This window comes from Dreissena polymorpha, chromosome 7 (genome assembly GCF_020536995.1).
Source record: "Dreissena polymorpha isolate Duluth1 chromosome 7, UMN_Dpol_1.0, whole genome shotgun sequence".
Classification (NCBI taxonomy): Eukaryota; Metazoa; Mollusca; class Bivalvia; order Myida; family Dreissenidae; genus Dreissena; species Dreissena polymorpha.
The window spans coordinates 16,941,919-16,962,381 of NC_068361.1; the positions used below are offsets into that span (position 1 = coordinate 16,941,919).

The following is a 20,463-nucleotide window of genomic DNA, read 5'->3' on the forward strand; positions in this document are numbered from 1 at the left end:
TTTGGATCGACTTTTTAAGTTTTTTACATTCTATTAATTATCCTTATACCCAGTATTCATTCCATGAAAATTACTGCACTCTCGAACACAAACCCACACAAACCCATAGGTAGATATCAATTTCATTTTGTGCAAAAAGCCAATGTACACTAAATAGCACCCGCTTTTAAACACATATTTTAAAATAAAGACAAATAGAATAAAAATTATGATAAATGTGCACATTTTTGTTTAACATTATAACATGAAAACCTGTAATCACAAATTAATTCTGTTAAAATCTATTCAAACACATACTAAATTACAGGCATTTAAAAACACACGAAGGATACCGCACAAGCTAATCTGGGACGACACTTCACGCACATTCAATAAAACCGTTTCATAGAGCGCGGTTTCTACACATGTACGGGCCGCTTTATAGCAATCGCAGTTTTGTTTTAAGTATCACTTGTCATTTCAACTAAGACTAAGGGCGTAAATGGTACAACGGCCGGAACGCACAAGGCTGTATTGTTTATTTCGCTTACAACCCACTTGTTACTATAATCTTTGACTAGGAAGTCTTAAACATTCCACCAATCCCAACCGTCAAAGTGGTGTACGTGCGAATGGAAACGTTCGACAAGTTTAGCCATCTTGCAGTAGGTTAAGTGCAGAGGAGTGAAATTGGTTGGCGAACGGTGACAAGCTTCTATCATCGACGAGAAAAAAGTATGTTCTTTAAATATATTGTGCTTAATTAAGAGGACTATGTTCAATAACGAATATGTGCATACACCGCTCTTAATTATATATTGACTTAATGATGTATTGCATGCGTTCGCTCATTAAATGACTGTTTTTACGTGAATATCCGACATTGTGGAGTAATCTTCTGTTTAAAAAAGGTGTCTGCACAACAATTATTGTTGTAAAGGTTGATTTATGTGCGACTTTTTTTCAAAACTGGTTGTTGCAATTAAGCGTTCAATATTGCGAGATATGATTTTAAACCAAATGTATATGGGAAGTGTTAAGAGTCATTATCAACAGCTGTGAATGACATATACTGTAGTCAATATTTTGGAATAATAGGAGTTGCGCAATTATGCAAGCGTCTATAAACTGTCAACTTAGTCCGCCATTTTGTTTAAAACAATAAAGTACATGTGGTTCCGATTTCAAAATCATTATGTTTTTAAAGACATGTCATGCATGGTTTCATATCACATATGGTTTAAACATAAATTTTATAACTATTTTCAGTAAAAAGAAATTAATTTACGAGTTTTTAAAATTGTTTTGCACAGGAAATAGAAGAGATTTTCGCTTTCTGTCAAAACAATCAAAATCATGAAAATGGCGGAAAGTGTTAATCTTCAATGAAGGTCAACATGTAAACTTCTGTTCAATTGTGAATACGATCTAAACAAATTAAAAGCACAGCATCTCTTGTGCTTTGAAGATTTTGTTTTTATTATTATTTAACGGAAGATTTCTGTTTGAAATGGATAACAGTTTTCAAATGAAGTACATATTTGCACATGTTAATCTATGTTCGCTTTTAACCTGAAGTTAGAACTTATATGAAAAATTGAAACGATTTATTTTGTTTAAATTTGGTTGTCACAGTCAGTCAAATTAGTTCTATAGCTTCTTAAACGGTTTGCTTTACTGTTCATTCATTCATTCAAGTGAAAACTGATTTTAAATAGTTTTATACTTACTGCAAACCGAAGTAACCAAAACCCATGCATGATAGTTGATACAATTACATTGGCATATCATAATTTATAAATATCTTGTTACAATAAGTGGTATTGATGTTTTCCTTATTGTAGATATTTTATTTACATTCAGGGCAATTAACATCATTTATTGAACACATATTTGATGTAATAACACACAAGCATGCATTTGATATTAATATATGCAAGAAAACAGCAAACAAGATATGGTTAAGCTACATAGGACTTCTTTCACTGCAACTGTGCTTTAATACCAGTGTTATAAATATTCATAGACTATTAGTGTATTAAAAATATAATTTCTAAAATAAAATAAAATAATTTTCCTACCTACCTACCCACCTGTAAAATCTAGGGTCGGTAAAGGGCAAACCAACAATATTTTAATTGTGGCCTTAGAGGGATCTTTTTGCTAAAATGTGTCACTTTCAGCAACCATTTATGTTTTCTATTTGGTACATGCTTGTCTCATTCAGTGATTTAAGGGAAGTTTTGACCTTATTAACTTGTCTTTGTATACAAAGGTGACATGGATCAATATTTGTTGTGTTGAGAATTATGCGGGAAGCTGTGTCCCTAGAAGAAGAAGCCTGAATTGCTCTTTGCTGCCTTTCTGCCCCTGATACTACATGGAACCTCATTTCTAAGCTTATAATGCTTGCCTACATATATGTATCTTGTTCATTTTAACCTTGCCATCCAGTCTAACCCCCCCCCCCCCCCAAAAAAAGGCATTTGTTTCATCATTGGCTCGGTTAGGAACTCCCATTTTGATCAGATTGCCACCATAAAATTAGTCAAAAGTACTTATTTTGTGCCCAAAATATAAAATTGTGTATTCCCTTGAACCTCTAAATGAGAGCTGCTGTGCATATTGACCTTCTGCTGCACTTGAAAGGCATCCATGACATTATATGCTAGAATATACAGTACAGCTCGCGCGGATTTGTGTATCAACACTGCACATTCTAGTAAGAGAAATATGCGTGTTTCAGTGCTGTGTTTATGTGACGTTTGGTACACACCACGTGACATGTGTACTTTTAAATATAAATTTCGTCGCCAGTAATTCCCGTAACTGTTCTTTGTAGATGTTTTGTGTGTGGATGTGTTAATGTGAATGTGTTACCTTAAAATGTGCGATTGGACTTACTAAGTAAGTCTATTATATTAACTTATTTTATTAATTTATTTTAATATTTATGGCGCACTATTTGTTACGTGTGCGTATGTGTACAAAAAAAGTTCCTTTGGTATCAAATGTAAACAGTACGTAACACGTTCTGTATGTCAGTTCGGTGTTATTCCAGTCATTGAGAATATTGTATTAATTTTAAACATGAGAATTTTCTGTTGGTTTTTATGAAACGTTTGTAGCGAAGTTAATTTTTGTAATAATAATTTTCAGTTTACGGTTTTAATAGTTATGCAATATGTTTTCTTTACCGAGAGATTTCATTCATTGGCCTTAAGGTTCAATAGACCAGTTCATTGTTATTGTTTTGATTCCTGATTTTCGCGCATGCGCAATGCACTGGTAGTCAAAAGCATTGCTTACAGCTAATGCAAAGCATATGGATAACAAGACTTGTTTAGTCAATAAATCGAGAAGAAACTAAAAAAACAACACCTTAATAATATTTAAAAAATATAATATTAAGTGCCAAAAGAATGCATTAACACACTTATTTACATTTTAAAAGAACGCATCATTAGCATCAAAGTAATTAAGATTGTCCGAAGACTGAACGACAGACAATTCGACACAACAAAGAGCTCTATGCATTAGCCGTATAATTATCTGCAGAAAAGCTTCAATAAAAATAATGATACATCTAATTATAAAATTTTAATTATCAATTGCATGCGTAAACTAGAGTAATAAAAAATTAGTGATAGAATTAAAATCGACATGCTGTAGTTAATTTGTAATATTGTCTACTTGCATTTCTTTTGAATAGTAGTAAAATTATGAAACTTTTCAGTATTGTTATAGTTTTGCAATTATAAAGTATTGGCAGAAATAGTTTGTTTTAATTTAAGCGTGACATTAAAAGTGTCCTTGTAGGCTTTACCAAATTGCATGTTAGTTCTTTATCAGACGTATAGAGAATACATGGTTGGTGCCGGGATGGAGAAAGTTTATCCGGTGAGGCTTAGAAAATGAAAATAAAGCTAGCCCTATTTTCATTTTCGTGCCGAACCGGATAAACTTTCTCCATCCCGGCACCTACCATGTATTCTATTTATCCTGTTTCCACTTGATTTCATCTTAATTATAGTAATACGCAGTTATTAAACATCTCAAACTTGGTACAGTGCCTTTAAAACATGACCGTAGAACCGCCACTGAAAAGCGCTGCATGTACACAACAAAATAGTTCTTTGCTAAGGAAATTCATCAAACTTTATGAACGATTTAACAACAACAAAAAAGCATTTTGAAGTATGTAAGTCACAATGATAACTATAAGTCAACTATTTGAACAGTAAAATGTATGGAATAAACACACACTTTAAAACGAAACACTGTCAAGGTCAGTGCATATGTGTACACGGTTTACAGTCAAAACGGCCCCAGTCAAAACGGCCCCTAGTCAAAAATAGTCAAAACGGCACCACTTTGGTCAAAACGGCCCCAAAGACAGTTTTTAAGTTGGTCAAAACGGCCCCATTGTGTAACAAAGAACTTTGTACAATATAGTATTTATTTGAAGATATGCATGTTGAATAATCAAACATAACAATATTTGTTAAAAATAATAAGTATCAAATAGTTTATAATAATTGTCAAGAAAGAATGAAAACTTCGCATTCATCCGAGCAAAATAATTAAAGCACTTAGCAATTATTAAGTTGCTTTTCAGAGAGAAAATATTCATGGTGAAAAATGGTCAAATAATGCAAACACTGTTGGAAATATATCTTCCTATGTCTTTTTAGTAGCGACCAGATTTGGGTCTTTTGATTAATCGCCGAATACGAACAGTACGAATTCAGAATTAATATAGCTCAATAGACATTTAAACGACATTTACATAAATGCAAGATTATCTGCGTTGATTTTCACCAGCTTTATTTATAAAGGCTTATTTTTCGTTGTCGACTCGACTCAGGTACTATTTAAACGTACCCCGGCTACTCTTCAGAAGTATACTACAATGTACCCCGGGTACATAATCGTTGAATATTGAGCTACTTACGTTTGGGTTTTTTTCAGCATGGTATATGAACTTGGAAAGCTTAAGAGCAAAATCTAATGTTATGTTTTACCAATGTAGCCATTGTTATCATAATCATCATCAGCGTCGTCGTCGTCATCATCTTTATCATCAACCTGAGCATAACTATCATCATCATCAATAGCAGCATATATATGGAATGTTCTGACTGTAAACAACAGTAACCTATATAACAGTACATTAACCTATATATACAAGATCCAAAACATTGTCTAACTACAACATGTTCGGTTTTAAGTGTTTGTGTAATCGCTATTCGTAAAAGATAACCAAACCTAATAGTTGTTTCAAGGTTATCCGCTTCATACGAGTTATCTTTGTTTATACAATAGGCATATATTGTTGTATTTAGCAATCTGTATTTCATATCAACTTGATATTGCTTGACCTATTTTAAAACCAGTTCTACTATAATAATTTTACCAATCTAATACCATTATTATCCGAGTCCTTGCGTTCGTCACGCCCCTTTCCTTTTTGTCTAACCGACACACTAACTTAAAGAGGAAAATAGGTGTTATCAACCCGTTGCGATTGCTGCTAATGGGTTCCTTCTGAGGTTTAGAGTAATTATCATATAAAGCTAAGCAATAAATGTCAGCCGTTCGGGTGTACTTACATGTACACAAACAAGGAGACTGTACCAGTGTTTTAATATCTAAATATTCTTTTCGCGCTTTCGCACAGTTCCTGATTGTCACGAGAAGGATCTTCTTTCAGTCAGCTGTGCACGCACGCGTCTATGTTTCTTCAGGGGTCTTATCACTTTCACAGATACAGTCCAATTTTATGACATCATCCCGTATAAATACACGAACCTTTTTGCGAATTGGTAGTGACTAGAAACGTGTGCTTTTCCGCAAACTTTTCTGGAAGGTTACCAGCAATACGTCATCACACAATAAGAAAATTTTAACACAGCATATTGTCATATATTCAACTTTTTTTCTTATTGATTTTAAAGACATTATACCTTTGGGGTAAGATCATGTGTAAATTGTGACATTCATCCCCGGTTAAAACGAATTTCAAATAATCAGTTTGTTGGGTTAATTTATTTTTTGGCAATTGATAAAAGAGTCTGTCTTTCTGTTAAGTTTCTCTCCTGCTGGTACAGTTTTATTGTGTTTTTATTTATCGTCTATGAAGATGATTTTTAACTTTCAGTATCCTATATTCATGGACGTCTGCAAGAAGGCATTGTAAAAAGCTGCTAGGTAAACTACCGGCCTGATCAGTTAAAGTCATGCCGAAACGGCTCAAAAACAAACTCTAATCGCCAGGCCCAGGAGGCGGTATATATTATTTCCTTTCAGTTTATTTTACGGAATCCCGATAGTGCGATCTATAATCTCGCCCTTCCTTCCTCAAGGGCTACACACGATACACGATTTATTGCACGACAATGTGTAGGTTGCCCAAAAGGCGATATATCATGTTAAATATATAGTTCGTCGCCGCGTATGGGATACCAAAGGGGTCGAAACTTTAACTTCTGCTCGAGCAGAAAAAAATGCTGCTCGAGTAGCAAATTTACTGCTCGACCAGCATTTTTCTGCTCGAGCAGAAAAATCCTGCTCGACCAGCATTTATTTTTAGATTATGGCATTAGCCAATCAGAACTCTTGTTATATTTGCCGTTTGGTGCGAAACTGGTTTGTTTGGAAAAAATGGCTGCCGCCATGATGGTACCTTTTTCACATCTTCTGCAAGTTTATGTGACGACCTGTTTAAAGTTTAACATTGACACGCGGTAAGTGCTTTATGTTTTGGCTGCAAACTAGTTGATAAAAAAATTGTTGCCATTCGCTTAATAAGAAAATCGATCATAAATGTCTAACGGCTGTTAAAACTTTTGCGAAAATCACGACTATGACTGATAAGATTAAGAATGGCTCAAAGGGTGCGCAAGTGTAGGTTCTCTGTTTCTATCGATTTACTTTCTTAATGATTATTAATAATTGCTTCCGACACAGGTGCCGATTGCCTGTTATTGTGCCTTTCTGGTTAACATTGTTTACGTTTCTCGTTCTCCCCATACATGTATATCTGCTGTTCTAACTTTTACAATTATCCAAAAAGGCAAAATATCATGTCTGTTAACCAGTTCTCAGTGCCCCAGATAAGCTGTGTATCTGCGTCTTTCACCCTATTAAAATGTTTAAAAATGCAAAGAAATACAATATCATGAGTATTGAAAACGCAACCAATTTGACTTTTACGCAAATTCGTCAAATTAACGATACAAAACTTCGATTAAAAATGCTTTGCTCATTTTAGGTATTTTCTCTTTGGAATTATTATCGTAACGCGGTGACGCTTACATTCAGCAAGCTCAGCAAACGGTCATAGTTATTCAAACGCTTTGCGTTTTCAATCTGACCTAATTTGTCGCTCATTGTGCATGTTTTTGTAAAGGGTCTGTACTTTCAGTTTCTATTACGATGCAAAATAAAAATAGCAGAGAGAGGTCGAAAGACGTCCGAGATTGTTGCGCCAAAATATCAGCCGATCGCAAACTTTTTCGAATCAAGAAAGCAAGAGCCAATAAGTGCCGAATCATTCGTGTTATCGATTTTGTTAGAAACTGTGTATACAGCAGTTGAGTTGACATCCAAAAAACATGATGGAAAGTCTGTGACTTAACAAACCTGTCAAAAGTATAAAAAGGCATGTCATTGGTTAGAAATTGTCAACATTTTTTAAAGTTTATATCATGGACAGTTTCAAGGATTAAAGATATTAAGAAACATCAGTTTATTAAAATTTATGATGATAGTTTACAGTTATTTTAAGGTATGCATTTTTATTACTCATTTTACTCTATATGAAGAATGGAATCACCCCATTTTTCAAAATCAATGGTTGAAAACCCTATTTCCCAAATAATTATCTGGGGCACTGAGTTCTCGAGGACTTTTCTCAATTTCAATGTAAATTATTTTTCACCGAGGCCAATAAGCTTGTTCAAAGCTAACAACAGGTAAAATGTGAGTTGTGTCTGAATTACAAGTTGTTTAATTTTTCATAATTGAAATGTTTACAATTTACTATTTATTGAATAACTTGGCAGTGCATAATTAAGTTCTGGGATGTTATTTTCAGCTCTGAACTGCGAAAAAATTGCATAATTATTACATTGGTGGCACTATAATGAGTTACCTTTCATCTGTTCTTCCATTTAAATGTCCCTAAAGCAGACTTCCCAAACTTTGCAGAAAGAGTTTAGGCATTGTATTACACACTCATTTTAACCATGGCATGCTATTGTACAACATGTCTTGACGGAAATAATTTCGATAAAAAATATTTGCAGGAAATAATTTTTCCATTGCGAATCGTTTGTATCTTTTTATCTTTATTCTGAAATGCCCCTCTTAAGAATAATGTCATGTATAGCTGGTTTAGAATTAAGGATGATGATATGTCCTAACAGCATTTTGTCATGTCATTTACTGTACTTCTTAACCTACATGTATTTGAATATTCAGTCCCCATATAACTACGCCCATATGTTGTGGACATTTTCATACAAGAAAACAAACAGGAATATGTATTGGAGTTTGCTGTTTAAATTGACAGTCAATCGGAGGGTAACAGGTTTGTTTTTAACCAGAAGTGAGGAACTAAACGCAATTTGCAGGGGAAAAAATATCTCTTTATACCACTTAAGTATATTTGCATCACAGTAGCTCTGGTGTCGTGAGGTTGAGGAAACTAGTGTTGAATCTAAAACATTTTGCATCATGGACTCAAAAGTGAGAAGCCAAGTCAGACACCGCAAAATGTGAAATAATCTGTCAGATGTTTGGTCTGACAGGCTACACAATTCTGTCAGACTGAAGAATAATTTCAGGATTCCACTTATTAGCATACCTGATAATAGCATATTTCTGTTATTAGCATATAGAATATCACAGATTAATTCTTAAATGTTAATGTATTTTTCTTCTATTAATAGCTTAATTTTTAACCCCAATATTCAGAATTCACTTAAAGTCTTTATAGCATATAACATTCTCAGAATGCCAAGAAAATATGCTTTAAATCTGCAAAAATATGCTCAAATGCAAACGCAAACACCTTAGAATACAATTCCATTTGATAAATAGTTATCTTAAACATCAATCATATACAATGTTGAATTTAAATTTCACTTTGACGATCAATTATTAACAGATTTGACTTATTGTATGCCCCCAGTTGCTATATTTATGCTAAAATGTGTGTTCCTGTTAATAGCATATTCCTGTTATTAGCATATTTTTTGCTGACATGGTATGCTAAGAACAGGAATCCACTGTAGCAACATATTAATCAGGAATTATGGTTTGAATCCGTGAACTATTATTTTTAATGGTAAAAGAAAATCTCCATGGCTCGTTTTCAAAAATTCCTAATCAAGCTTGGTAAAGGAACACACAGAATAGCAAATTTATTACAGCGCCAACTTCTGGGTAAAAATGATTGATTTTTTTTATATTCCGTAAAGACAAATGCCGCATCATATATGGGTGATTTAAAAAATAATGAAGCCTAAATAAAAAATGCATTTATTTTCTTACCATTAAGCATGTTTGAGTTCTTTTTCTATCTTACAGAAGTGTTTCCATGTGATTAACTTAAATGTGAAAATTCTTCTCAATAACTTGCTTCATTAACAAAATATATTGAAAAATATCCTTAAAATTGCCCCAAGTGTACTGGTTTTGCGTGACATTTTATGTTAAAGGCAATTTTCAATTCTATACTTCAATAAAACTTTCAGAAATATTAGGTATTGTCATCATTTAATGAATAAAAAAATGCATATGCTTTAAGAAAAATAAAACAATGCTTCTTATAACTTAGGTTGATATCTCTTGTAGCAAGTGTTCAAAGCAATGATGTTCTTGTAAATTTTGTGCCACAATTTTCAACTCTCTTCACGTATATTAAGAGGTGGCGTCATAAAGTTCTTCAATATTTATAGGCAAAAAGTGTCCTTTAACATGTCACATGTTTTTTCTACACATTTGTACAGGTATTTATACAATTATTTGTTCATGTAAATTTTGAACAGCTGAATACTAAATGTGGTCAGAATTTGTCCCTGTCCCAAGTGTACATTTTGCAAAAAAGTTATTTTAAATTTTTCATAAGATAGAATTTTCAAGGTTTTACATCATTTTCTTCAAACCATTAATGCTTATCACTAGATGTACTGAAAATTTGATGCCAAAACCTTGTGAACTTTTTTTGCAAGACAAATATCGTATTGTCCCAAGTGTACGAAATTTGTATCATGTTTGATGGACAGGTTATAGCTTTTAAAAAATAAACAAAGGCACTAATTTTCTGGAAAGAAGTACACAGAAGGGTGTAATCTCCAAGAGAAAAAGGTGGTTTCTTCACTCTGGGGGTGAACTACTCTTATTATATGGGTATGTCTCTATATTTTGTCTTCAGAAGAAAAATATAAGCATATAAATGATAATGTGTGGGAAGTATATTTGACTTTACCATAACATTATTACAAAAATACATTTCCTCTTCTCAAATTAATGTCAATTTTAATCAAAATGTTTCTCCAATAATCTTCAATGTTAGCCTGAAGTTGGTTATTAAATGTTGTACATGTACACTTGGGACATAAAATGAATGTTTTTCTTATAAACCTCCAGAAAGTGAAAACAAACATACATTATAGCAGAATTAATGATTAAATTTCGATTTAATAAAGCATTCAAAAGCAACTGAAAAAAAAGCCAAAATAAAAGTTGAACATGGTCAAATGTCAAATATGATGGATGACAAAGTCTTTCAGACACTTATAATTAAACAATGCAGACTGTCATCCTTGTGGTACAATTCCTACACATCTAAACTAAAAACCATGTTAAAACCTTCGATAAACAACGGTACAGCACTTATTATTATTTTATTCATTTTTAATGACACATTACCAAAATATATAGAGGATATATTGTATTACAGAGGAAGGTCAAGCAAGAGGACATCGTGTTTAATGTATAAAGTATAAAAAGAACAAGGTCTAATTTATAAAGAACAAGGTCCAATATATAGAGAATATAATGTTTAATATATAGAGACCAAGGTCTAAATATAGAACAGTGAATTATATGTGTCTTGTTCTGAGAAAACTGGGCTTAATTCATGTGCGGAAAGTCTTGTCCCTGATTAGCCTGTGCAGACTGCACAGGCATATCAGGGACGAGACTTTCCGCTTTTATGGTATTTTTAGTTTGAAGGAAGTCCCTTCTTACCAAAAATCAAGTTTAAGCAGAAAGTGTCGTCCCTGATAAGCCGGTGCGGACTGCACAGGCTAATCTGGGACGACACTTTACGCACATGAATTTAGCCCAGTTTTATCAGAACAAGACACATATTTTTATAGAAAACGAGGTCAAATATTATAAAAAAAATATAAACATGTATTTTGTATACAGAGCCATGTTCAATATTTATAGAAAAGCGTCCAATATATAGAGAACACAATATTAGATCAACTTCAAGTATAGAGAGCAATGTCTTATATATAGATATCAAATTCCAACATATAGAAGAGGCATCATGTCTTATATTTAAAGATCAAGGTCAATGCCATAGAGAACAATGTTTAATATGTAGAGAACATCATTTGGTATTTAGAGAACAAGGTATGCTATCCATTTGTATAGAGAACAATGCCCAGCATATAGATCTCCAGCATATAGAGAGCAATGTCAAATAGATCTTTATTATATAGAACAAGATAAATTATGAAACCAAAGTCAAATATATACAACTATGTGAAATATATTGAAAACCAGGTCAAATGTATCTGCAATTTGTGAAATATGTGTTTTTTTATGGGAAATACAGATCTATGACACACTGCATAATTATGGAGATTCCTTATGCCTCTGATATCCCATCGGTTATAAACATACTAAGGGCCACAAAAATACCTCAAATGAAATACATATAAAAGTTATGCTATTTTTCTTCAGATTTTCATCCATTTTGAAAATGTCCCTAGTGTACAGATTTGGCCTAAAATCATGCTAGATCCTTTCAGCAAACAATTCAAGTTCCCTGAAACTTATCTTATAATTTTATCAGAATATTTTATGCCAATTTAATTTGTATTCTATATTACTGACTGTTTGGGTATTTCGTAGAATAAATGAAAACTAAAGTTGTCAAGTACAAATAACCTTAAATCTCTAAACATCAACCTTAAATCATCAAACGGACCTTCTAGCACAGAACATTATTTGGGGGAAACATTAATTAGTATAGTCAAATGTAATAAAAATTTAAAAAGTATTTATATATGTTGAATGGTTTTCTTATTTTACTTGTATACAAAAGTCATGTTAGTGTCCCAATTAAGTGTACAAATGTTTGAAAATTGTATACAGTTTTGGCAAAAGCTAGTTTTTGCAGATTTTCTTATATAATAAAAAAGAAACTTCACATATATTTGAAGGCCATCCTATATTTTGATAAATCTGAGTTTTTACTTTAAGATACACTGCTTTGAGGCCAGGAAAAAAACTTTTAGGAGTATAGTTTTGAAAAATGTGTGTTAAAAAACATGAACATTTCAATTTTTTCCATAATTTTTTTTAGAACACTTCTGATTTTGTATTTAAATTTTGCTTAAGAACATACTGCATGTTGACAAAACACACAAAATATTGATAACATGTTTAAATGGGATTTTATTACGTGCAAAAGACATGTACATTTATAAAAAAAAACAAAAAACATTTGGTTAACATCTTTTGTGGTGAAAAAGTGGTTACATCTGACAGAACGGCCCTACTCATTTATAAAACTTGAACCCTTTCCCTATGCAATACAAACAAAGCTGTTGCCATAACTTAACATCTAAAATTTGAGAAAAATTTTCATTTAGGCTTCATTATCCGCACGCTTTTCAGAGAAAAAGCGGGGATTTTATGGTTATCTCTGTCTTCCGTCCGTCCATCTGTCCGTCCGTCCTGGCCACTTTCTCCTCCTACACTATAAGCACTAGAACCTTGAAACGTACACACATGGTAGCTATGAGCATATGTGCGACCCTGCACTATTTGGAATTTTGATCTGATCCCTGGATCAAAAGTTATGTGGGTTGAGGTGGGGCCGGGTCAGAGATTTTTACTCATTTTTATGCCCCCGGATAGAAAGATCGGGGGTATATTGTTTTTGGCCTGTCTGTCATTGTATGTGTGTGTGTGTGTGTGTGTGTCCCAAAACTTTAACCTTGGTCATAACTTTTGCAATATTCAAGATAGCAACTTGATATTTGGCATGCATGTGTATCTCATCGAGCTGCACATTTTGAGTGCACCGGAAACTACACCGAATGTCTTCAAATTGATACTGAACCTCTCTTATGGCAATACGGATAATCTCAACTATGCATGGCCACATTACCAACCCTGAGGTGCCCCGCTCACATTGGCCACGCCCACATAGACCACGCTCACCCAAAATTGCCTTTTACTATAATTTCTTCATTTCTACACAGATTCACTTCAAATTGATACTGAACCTCTCTTATGACATTATGGTTAATCTCAACTATGCATGGCCCCATTACCAACCCTGGGGCACCCCGCCCACATAGGCCACGCCCACCCAAAATTGCCTTTTACTATAATTTCTTCATTTCTACACCGATTCACATATAATTGATACCGAACTTCTCTTATGACAATACGTTCAATCTCAACTATGCATAGCCCCATTACCAACCCTGGGGCACCCCTGGGTCAAACATGCGGCGTGGGGATACACGTCGGCCTCTGCCGGGAGATTTCTAGTTATTTTTGAAATCATCTATATTTGTGTAAAGTTTGGAGAAAAATCAAGAAAAACATATTTAACAATGAAATACATTTAAGTTGTTTGATGATATTTTCATGTATTTCAACTTTTCCAATGTCCAGATAAATACCCTATTTGTACCCATTGAAAACCTTTAAAACTTTAATTTTGCATTGTTATTTTGTGTTTGGCTTGAAGAAAAAATATTGATCTGTATGCAAATGTTTACATTATATCTCACAATCATAACAATTTCCAATTTATCGACAGTGGTGACAGGGTTTTAGCATTATAATATGATTATTAGTGCTTGTGATCATATTTCAGATGCCCAGGGGCCTTTATGGTTGGGTTAGGGAGGGGTGCTCCCTCCCTTCCTTAATTGATTTTTAGCTCCACTGGCCAAAGGCCAGTGGGGCTTATGTCATGGTCCTGTGTCCGCCATGCGTGCGTCCGTCCGTGCCTGCGTGCATCCGTCCGTGCATTAACTTTTCCTTTAAACATCTTCTTCTCCTAAACTACTGGTCCAATTCTGATGAAATTTCTCAGTAATGTTCCTTGGATGAACCTATTTCAAATTTGTTCAAATTATGCGCCTGGGGTCAAATTTGACCCTGCTCTGGTGTTACAAAATTGAACATATGCTTATATAAGGCCTATTTTGTGAAATCTTTCAAAATCTTCTCATCCATAACCATTGGGCATAGGGCTATCAAATTTGGTATGAAGAGACATCTAATAGTCCTCTACCAAATTTGTTCAAATTATGCCCCTGGGGTCAAATTTGAAACTGCCCCGAGGGTCACAAAATTTAACATATGCTTATATAGGGTCTATTTTGTGAAAACTTTACAAATCTTTTTGTCCATAACCATTGGGCCTAGGGCTACCAAATTTGGTATGTAGTGACACCTTATAGTCCTCTACCAAGTTTGTTCAAATTATGCCCTTTGGGTCAAATTTGACCCTGACCCGCGGGTCACAAAATTGAACATTATATACACTTCTTTCTTGCTTATTTTGTGAAAACTTTAAAAATATTCTTGTCCTTAACTCTAGGATCTAGGGCTACCACATTTTGTATGTAGTAGTTCTCTATGTGTCCAATAATTATGTTGATGAAGGTGGCAGTGGTAATGACTTGATATGTCTGTGAGATATGAATGCCAAAGTCTTCGTTTTACATAACATGAATTTTTATGTAAAAGTGGTGGTTCTTCATAAATTCTACATGTTCTTTGCAAATGATGACCTCTACAAAGTTGTTCCAGGAGTACCATATTGCCTGACAATCTTTTGTTTTATTGTTAACTTAAACTGTACTTGATTCTAGCATGCCACTATACTTCTTTGAAGTAATTTGAGCAAATTTCTCACTGTTTAGTAATGTATACATTGTTTAAGGTACATTATAATTCCACATTTTGTAGGTGCACTTCAATATGTATGATCTACTTATGCTGCCGCAATGTAAAGGCAACAATCACTGGGTTTTGCTGGTTGCAAGTGTTATGTCCAGGACTGTAACCATTTACGACTCGTTGGGTGGTAACAACAAGGCCTTGTTCGATCTGTTCTGGTAAGGTTCAAAGCTGTAATTCATTTTTTGTCTTACCTGCTTGATATAGCAGTCACAGTAGCAGTTGGTGTATGTGCATTTAATGTGTGTCTCTGAGCTTATCCAAACTGTGATTCGATAATTGAATATGCCATTTTTAATATAGCTTACCACATATGTTCTCCATGTAGAGAAGCTGCAGTGCATGCGTTAACAAGAGATCAAAGGTCACATTTAGGGAGTTTTTTTGGCCAGTTCCAGTTATCATTCATCAGGCAATATACCAAACAAGATATTCAAAAAACTTTGTCAATCTTATTTGTTTTCTATATTTGGATCTTTATCTTAAATATTAACTTGTAATGACCACCAACACTTAAAAAATGATAGGCTATATATAAATTTTAGCTTGCTTTCTTAGTTCATTCTTATTTATTATTGTGTCCTATCTCTCACACTTATGTGTTTCAAATAATGTGTTAATAGATTCACATATATATATATGTTTGAAAACTGATTACCAAAACAATTTGGTATAGATAAAGTACCGCTTAAGTATATAGGCACATGATTTTTGTTGATTTTTACCAACAAAATATTTGTTGCAGCCAGTTCATGTGTCAACGTGCGCAAATTGTGAAAGATGGCTTGGAAAAATTCAGTTCAGAGTTCAAAGTGCCACCTTGCAACAAACAGCGCCATGGAAACAGCTGTGGAGTGTTTGCATTGATGGTAATAAATTAGCTTTATATTTCTATATAGGAGTCACTTTGTCGTACTGTCGGTCAGTCTGTTGGTCTGTCCCGAAATTTCATCCGATCTTCACCAATCTTGGTCACAAGTTGTATCTTGATGATGTTTAAGCCAAGTTCGAATATGGGTCATGCTGGGTCAAAAACTAGGTCACGGGGTCACTTTGTGTGTTTTAAACCGAAAGTTTGTCCGGACCATAACTATGTCATTTACCGTTAGATTTTAAAATAACTTGGTACATGTGTTCACCATCATGGGACGGTGTGTTGCGTGAAAAAAGTATGTCGATATCTCCAAGATCAAGGTCACACTTGGAGTTCAAGGGTCAAATGCTTGTCCGGGACATAACTTTATCATTTATTGTGAGATTTTAAAATCATTTGGCAAATTTGTTCACCATCATGGGACTGTGTGTCGCGCGAAAGAATTACTTCAATATCTCGAAGGTCAAGGTCACACTTTCAGTTCAAAGATTAAAAATGGCCATAAATGAGCTTGTCTGGGCAATAACTATGTCATTCATTGTGAGATTTTAAAATCATTTGGCACATTTGTTCACCATCATTGGATGGTGTGTCGCGCAAAAGAATTACGTCGATAACTCCAAGTTTAAGGTCACACTTTGAGTTCAAAGGTAAAAAAAGGCCATAAATGAGCTTGTCCAGGCCATTACTATGTTGTTCATTGTGAGATTTTAAAATCATTTGGCACATTTATTCACCATTATTGGACGGTGTGTCGCGCAAAAGAATTACGACTATATCTGCAACGTCAAGGTCACACTGTGAGTTCAAAGGTCAAAATTGGCCATAAATGATCTTGTCCGGGCCATAACTATGTCATTTATTGTGAGATTTTAAAAATACATGGTACATTTGTTCACAGTCATTGGACGATGTGTCATGCAAAAGAATTATGTCGATAACTCCAAGGTCTAGGTCACACTTGGAGTTCAAAAGTAAAAAAATGGCCATAAATTTGGACTGCATGTCATGCTAAAGAATTCAAGAGTTCAAAGGTCGAAATGGCCATAAATGATAATGGCATTATCATTCTTAAAAATCACCATAAATTTGATTCTCTTGTTTTGTGAAGACAGCATGCAAAGTAGTCTGTGTCAATGCGGCACGTGGGGGTATTTGTCACGTCTGTGACAAAGCTCTAGTTTGCTTAGTAAAGATCTGCATTAACTTTTATTCAACAAAATAATGGGAGAATGTAGAATATAATCATCGTACCTTTTTGTTGGTGCATTGGTTTTTAGAGCCTTGCATTTTCTTTTAATTTATAAAGGACATGATATTTCATATGTAATATCATAACCTGAGGATCAAACTGTGTTATAGAGTCCCACTTTTGTCAAATAACCCTGAAAAAAGGTTAAACAAGAAGATTACTCATATTTTAATTTATGAATGTGTCATATAATGAAAAAAAGCATTCTCTTTGCTCCATTATATTATTTTGTATGAAAAGTTGTTTTTGAATGTGTCTTAATGTGATTGTATATTTATGATGCATAAAACATGAATACTTTTCACTGTCAAACTATCGTTCTTGCAATTTTCAGAAATAGTATTTTTTGTGAACACTTAATCTAGTGAATATATGCTTTTCTTATTGCAAACAAATGTTGTTTTTTAAGTTAAGTATGAATGACTTTTACTTTATTTCCAGACTGCCAAATGATTGGTCCTGAAAAAGCATCCCACAATGTTGCGACAGGCCCATGATTCAGTTTATCGAGACTAGTCGTGAGACGCAGACTTCTGATTCATGGAGTGCGGCAAACATATCTGTGCAACTCGATCACTTCACTGTAAAGACCCGAACGGCATTAAAATGGATATTATCAATATGTGTTGTTTCTCGAAAGTATGTTTTTGTAGCAGGAAGTGCTTTGGGCTCGATTAATCTGAGAACTCAACAAAATATTAATAAAATCCTTCTGTGCCAAAAACATATTGACTTAAAATAAATAATTCCGATGGCATAAATGACTTATCATTTCATGTTCATGAACCGGTTTTAAAATACTTTGTAGACTTATCTGCTAGGCGGTGAGGACTTTTAGACCACCTGATAAACTTCAACTTTATTTGCCCTAGTTCAGTAACCGACTAAAGATATGCTAACATAATACTGATGACTGATGAGTCTGTTGTGTCTTATATTCTCAATGCTACTTAAAATATTAAGTCTATTTCAACGTTTAGACTAACAATAAGCAAATTCGTTAAATTGATATCCCCCGCCAAATAAATTTTGATTATTGATGGGTGCAGAACTAACAGAAAAGTTTATTTGAAGGGTTGTACCCTTATCTCACTTATTAAAAAGCAACAACATAAAAAAACAATTGGCAATAACTCTTATTTAAGAAAGTGTAGGGTTATAGATTTTGTGCATGACACCTCTCCTCATTGATATCTTAACATCCATTAAATTTCATCTTTAAATCGTGTATAGTATCTGTGATATAGTCCTGTAAAGTAACATCAGACATGTACATATGTACTAGGGTTATGTTTCTTGTGCATGGCACTTATTCTCATTGACAATTATACACCCATGAAATTTCATGTTGAAATCTTGTATTTATAGTTTCTGAGATAAAGCCCTGAAAAGTTACATCATACAAAAACAACAAAGGGCAATAAATCTTATTTAAGAAAGTGAAGGGTTGTGGTTCTTATGCATGGTTCTATAAATGAGATATAGCCCTGAAAATTAGGACTGTAAATTAGGCATTACCATATTTCTTTACAACGTAATGCATTTACATCATCGATATATATAACATTTAAAACGAAAATCGTTTTAAAATTCAAATGTTTGCATGGTGTTAGAACTACTGTTTTTGATATCTTTGTTGTGAACAATGTGTTTAGGTTCAACGTCCGAAAGAAAGATGTCCGAAAATATCTGCAAGCTGTTAAAACGCAAAATTAAGTTGAATTGAAACAACAATGCGCTAAATATTATTTTTCATCAATCTGACATTTTTCACGGCGACTGATCGGAGCAATATCACGGGGGTACTGTGAAAATCGTCAGATCTCACGATCTGACAATATTGACGCTACACCGGTCTATTTCGTTTCCATAGAGATAGCTAATGTCGTCCGTTTGTAAGCTCAAATTTGATTGGCTGACGGGTTCAATGGCTTATTCTAAAAATAAATGTTGCTGGAGCAGCATAATGCTGCTCGAGCAGGAATTTTGCTGCTCGAGCAGCATTTAAATGCTGCTCGACCAGTTAATTGCTGCTCGAGCAGCATTTTTTTCTGCTCAAGCAGAAGTTAAAGTTTCGACCCCTTTGGTGCGCCATAGCCGCGACTGTCGCGCAAAATATCGTGTATCGCTTTGTGTCTCGTGTGTCGCCCTTGATGAAAGAAGGGCGAGATTATAGATTGCACTATCCGGAATCCGTAGTATTAAGCATATGACGATGTTTAAATAAGTGCATTCGTCAACATTACCAACAATTAATTGAATAGAAACCTTTAACATGAAATGATAAACAAGTGCATTAAAGACATATGCAGTCAATGAAACCTACAGTTTTTATTGAAGGCGTTAGTTTCTCCCTAAGTTTAACAGGAAATATTACAAAAAGTACATGTTTATTACTGTAGTTATACATATACATTGTTAAAGTTCAAACGCAGTTTTGAAACGAGCGTTTTAATACACACTCGCACTTTGCAATAAAATATTACCAGCCGTTATAGCTGCAAATTTCCTGTATTGCACACGTTTTGCAATCGTATGAATGCAGATATGATTATATTTTAATATGATTTTTTATGAACGTTTTTGTACAATTAATAACTCCTGATTTACTATAAGGAAACTACGTTTGTGTTGCTTATATTAGTGTAAGTATACCATTGACATATTAATATTCCATAATGATATAAACTCATCTGTAATATTGTTTCTTGTATCTAGCTGCAGAACTGTGTCAATGGCTGACCAAGGCATCAGATGTGATGAACCAGGCGAGTTCCCTAAACAGGTAAGTGTGTCCAGCAGTCACGCTTGAGTAAGACGGTCCAGTTTGTTTCCATTAAAACGATGATTAATTGTATTGATATATAAACACAGTCTATGGTTAAATATATTGCACTTATGATTGTTGATCATATTTTAAACTTATGATGATGTTATTGCTGACTACTTTTTTTCACATAATGTTAATTTTATTCAAATTCTTTTGTTGGACATACATAACCACGAAGATGGAAACATACGATTTCATTTCGTTTTTTAACATACACTTACGCTGATATGAAACATTAGGAGTTTATATCAGTCAGTTTGGACATACGTTATATTACTCTTGAACAGGTATGTG

At 33.8% G+C, this 20,463-nt stretch overlaps 2 protein-coding genes and 1 long non-coding RNA gene across 5 annotated transcripts in view; 2 read left to right on the plus strand and 1 right to left on the minus strand.

Moving 5' to 3' along the window:
- Window positions 1-20,212, plus strand: part of LOC127839158 (uncharacterized) — a 28,498-nt gene extending 8,286 nt beyond the window's left edge. Inside the window, exons 2-4 of one of the 2 annotated variants that reach the window (XR_008030186.1) lie at window positions 561-714; window positions 6,140-6,267; window positions 20,064-20,212. This is a non-coding gene — a long non-coding RNA (uncharacterized LOC127839158). Of the gene's footprint in view, window positions 715-6,139; window positions 6,268-20,063 lie in introns of both variants that reach the window. The other variant, XR_008030185.1, reaches the window with a different exon arrangement.
- Window positions 1-20,463, plus strand: part of LOC127839489 (collagen alpha-1(XII) chain-like) — a 308,993-nt gene that overhangs the window by 259,776 nt on the left and 28,754 nt on the right. The window lies entirely within an intron of this gene.
- LOC127839150 (ral guanine nucleotide dissociation stimulator-like 1) overlaps window positions 1-20,463 on the minus strand; it is a 357,707-nt gene that overhangs the window by 241,838 nt on the left and 95,406 nt on the right. The window lies entirely within an intron of this gene.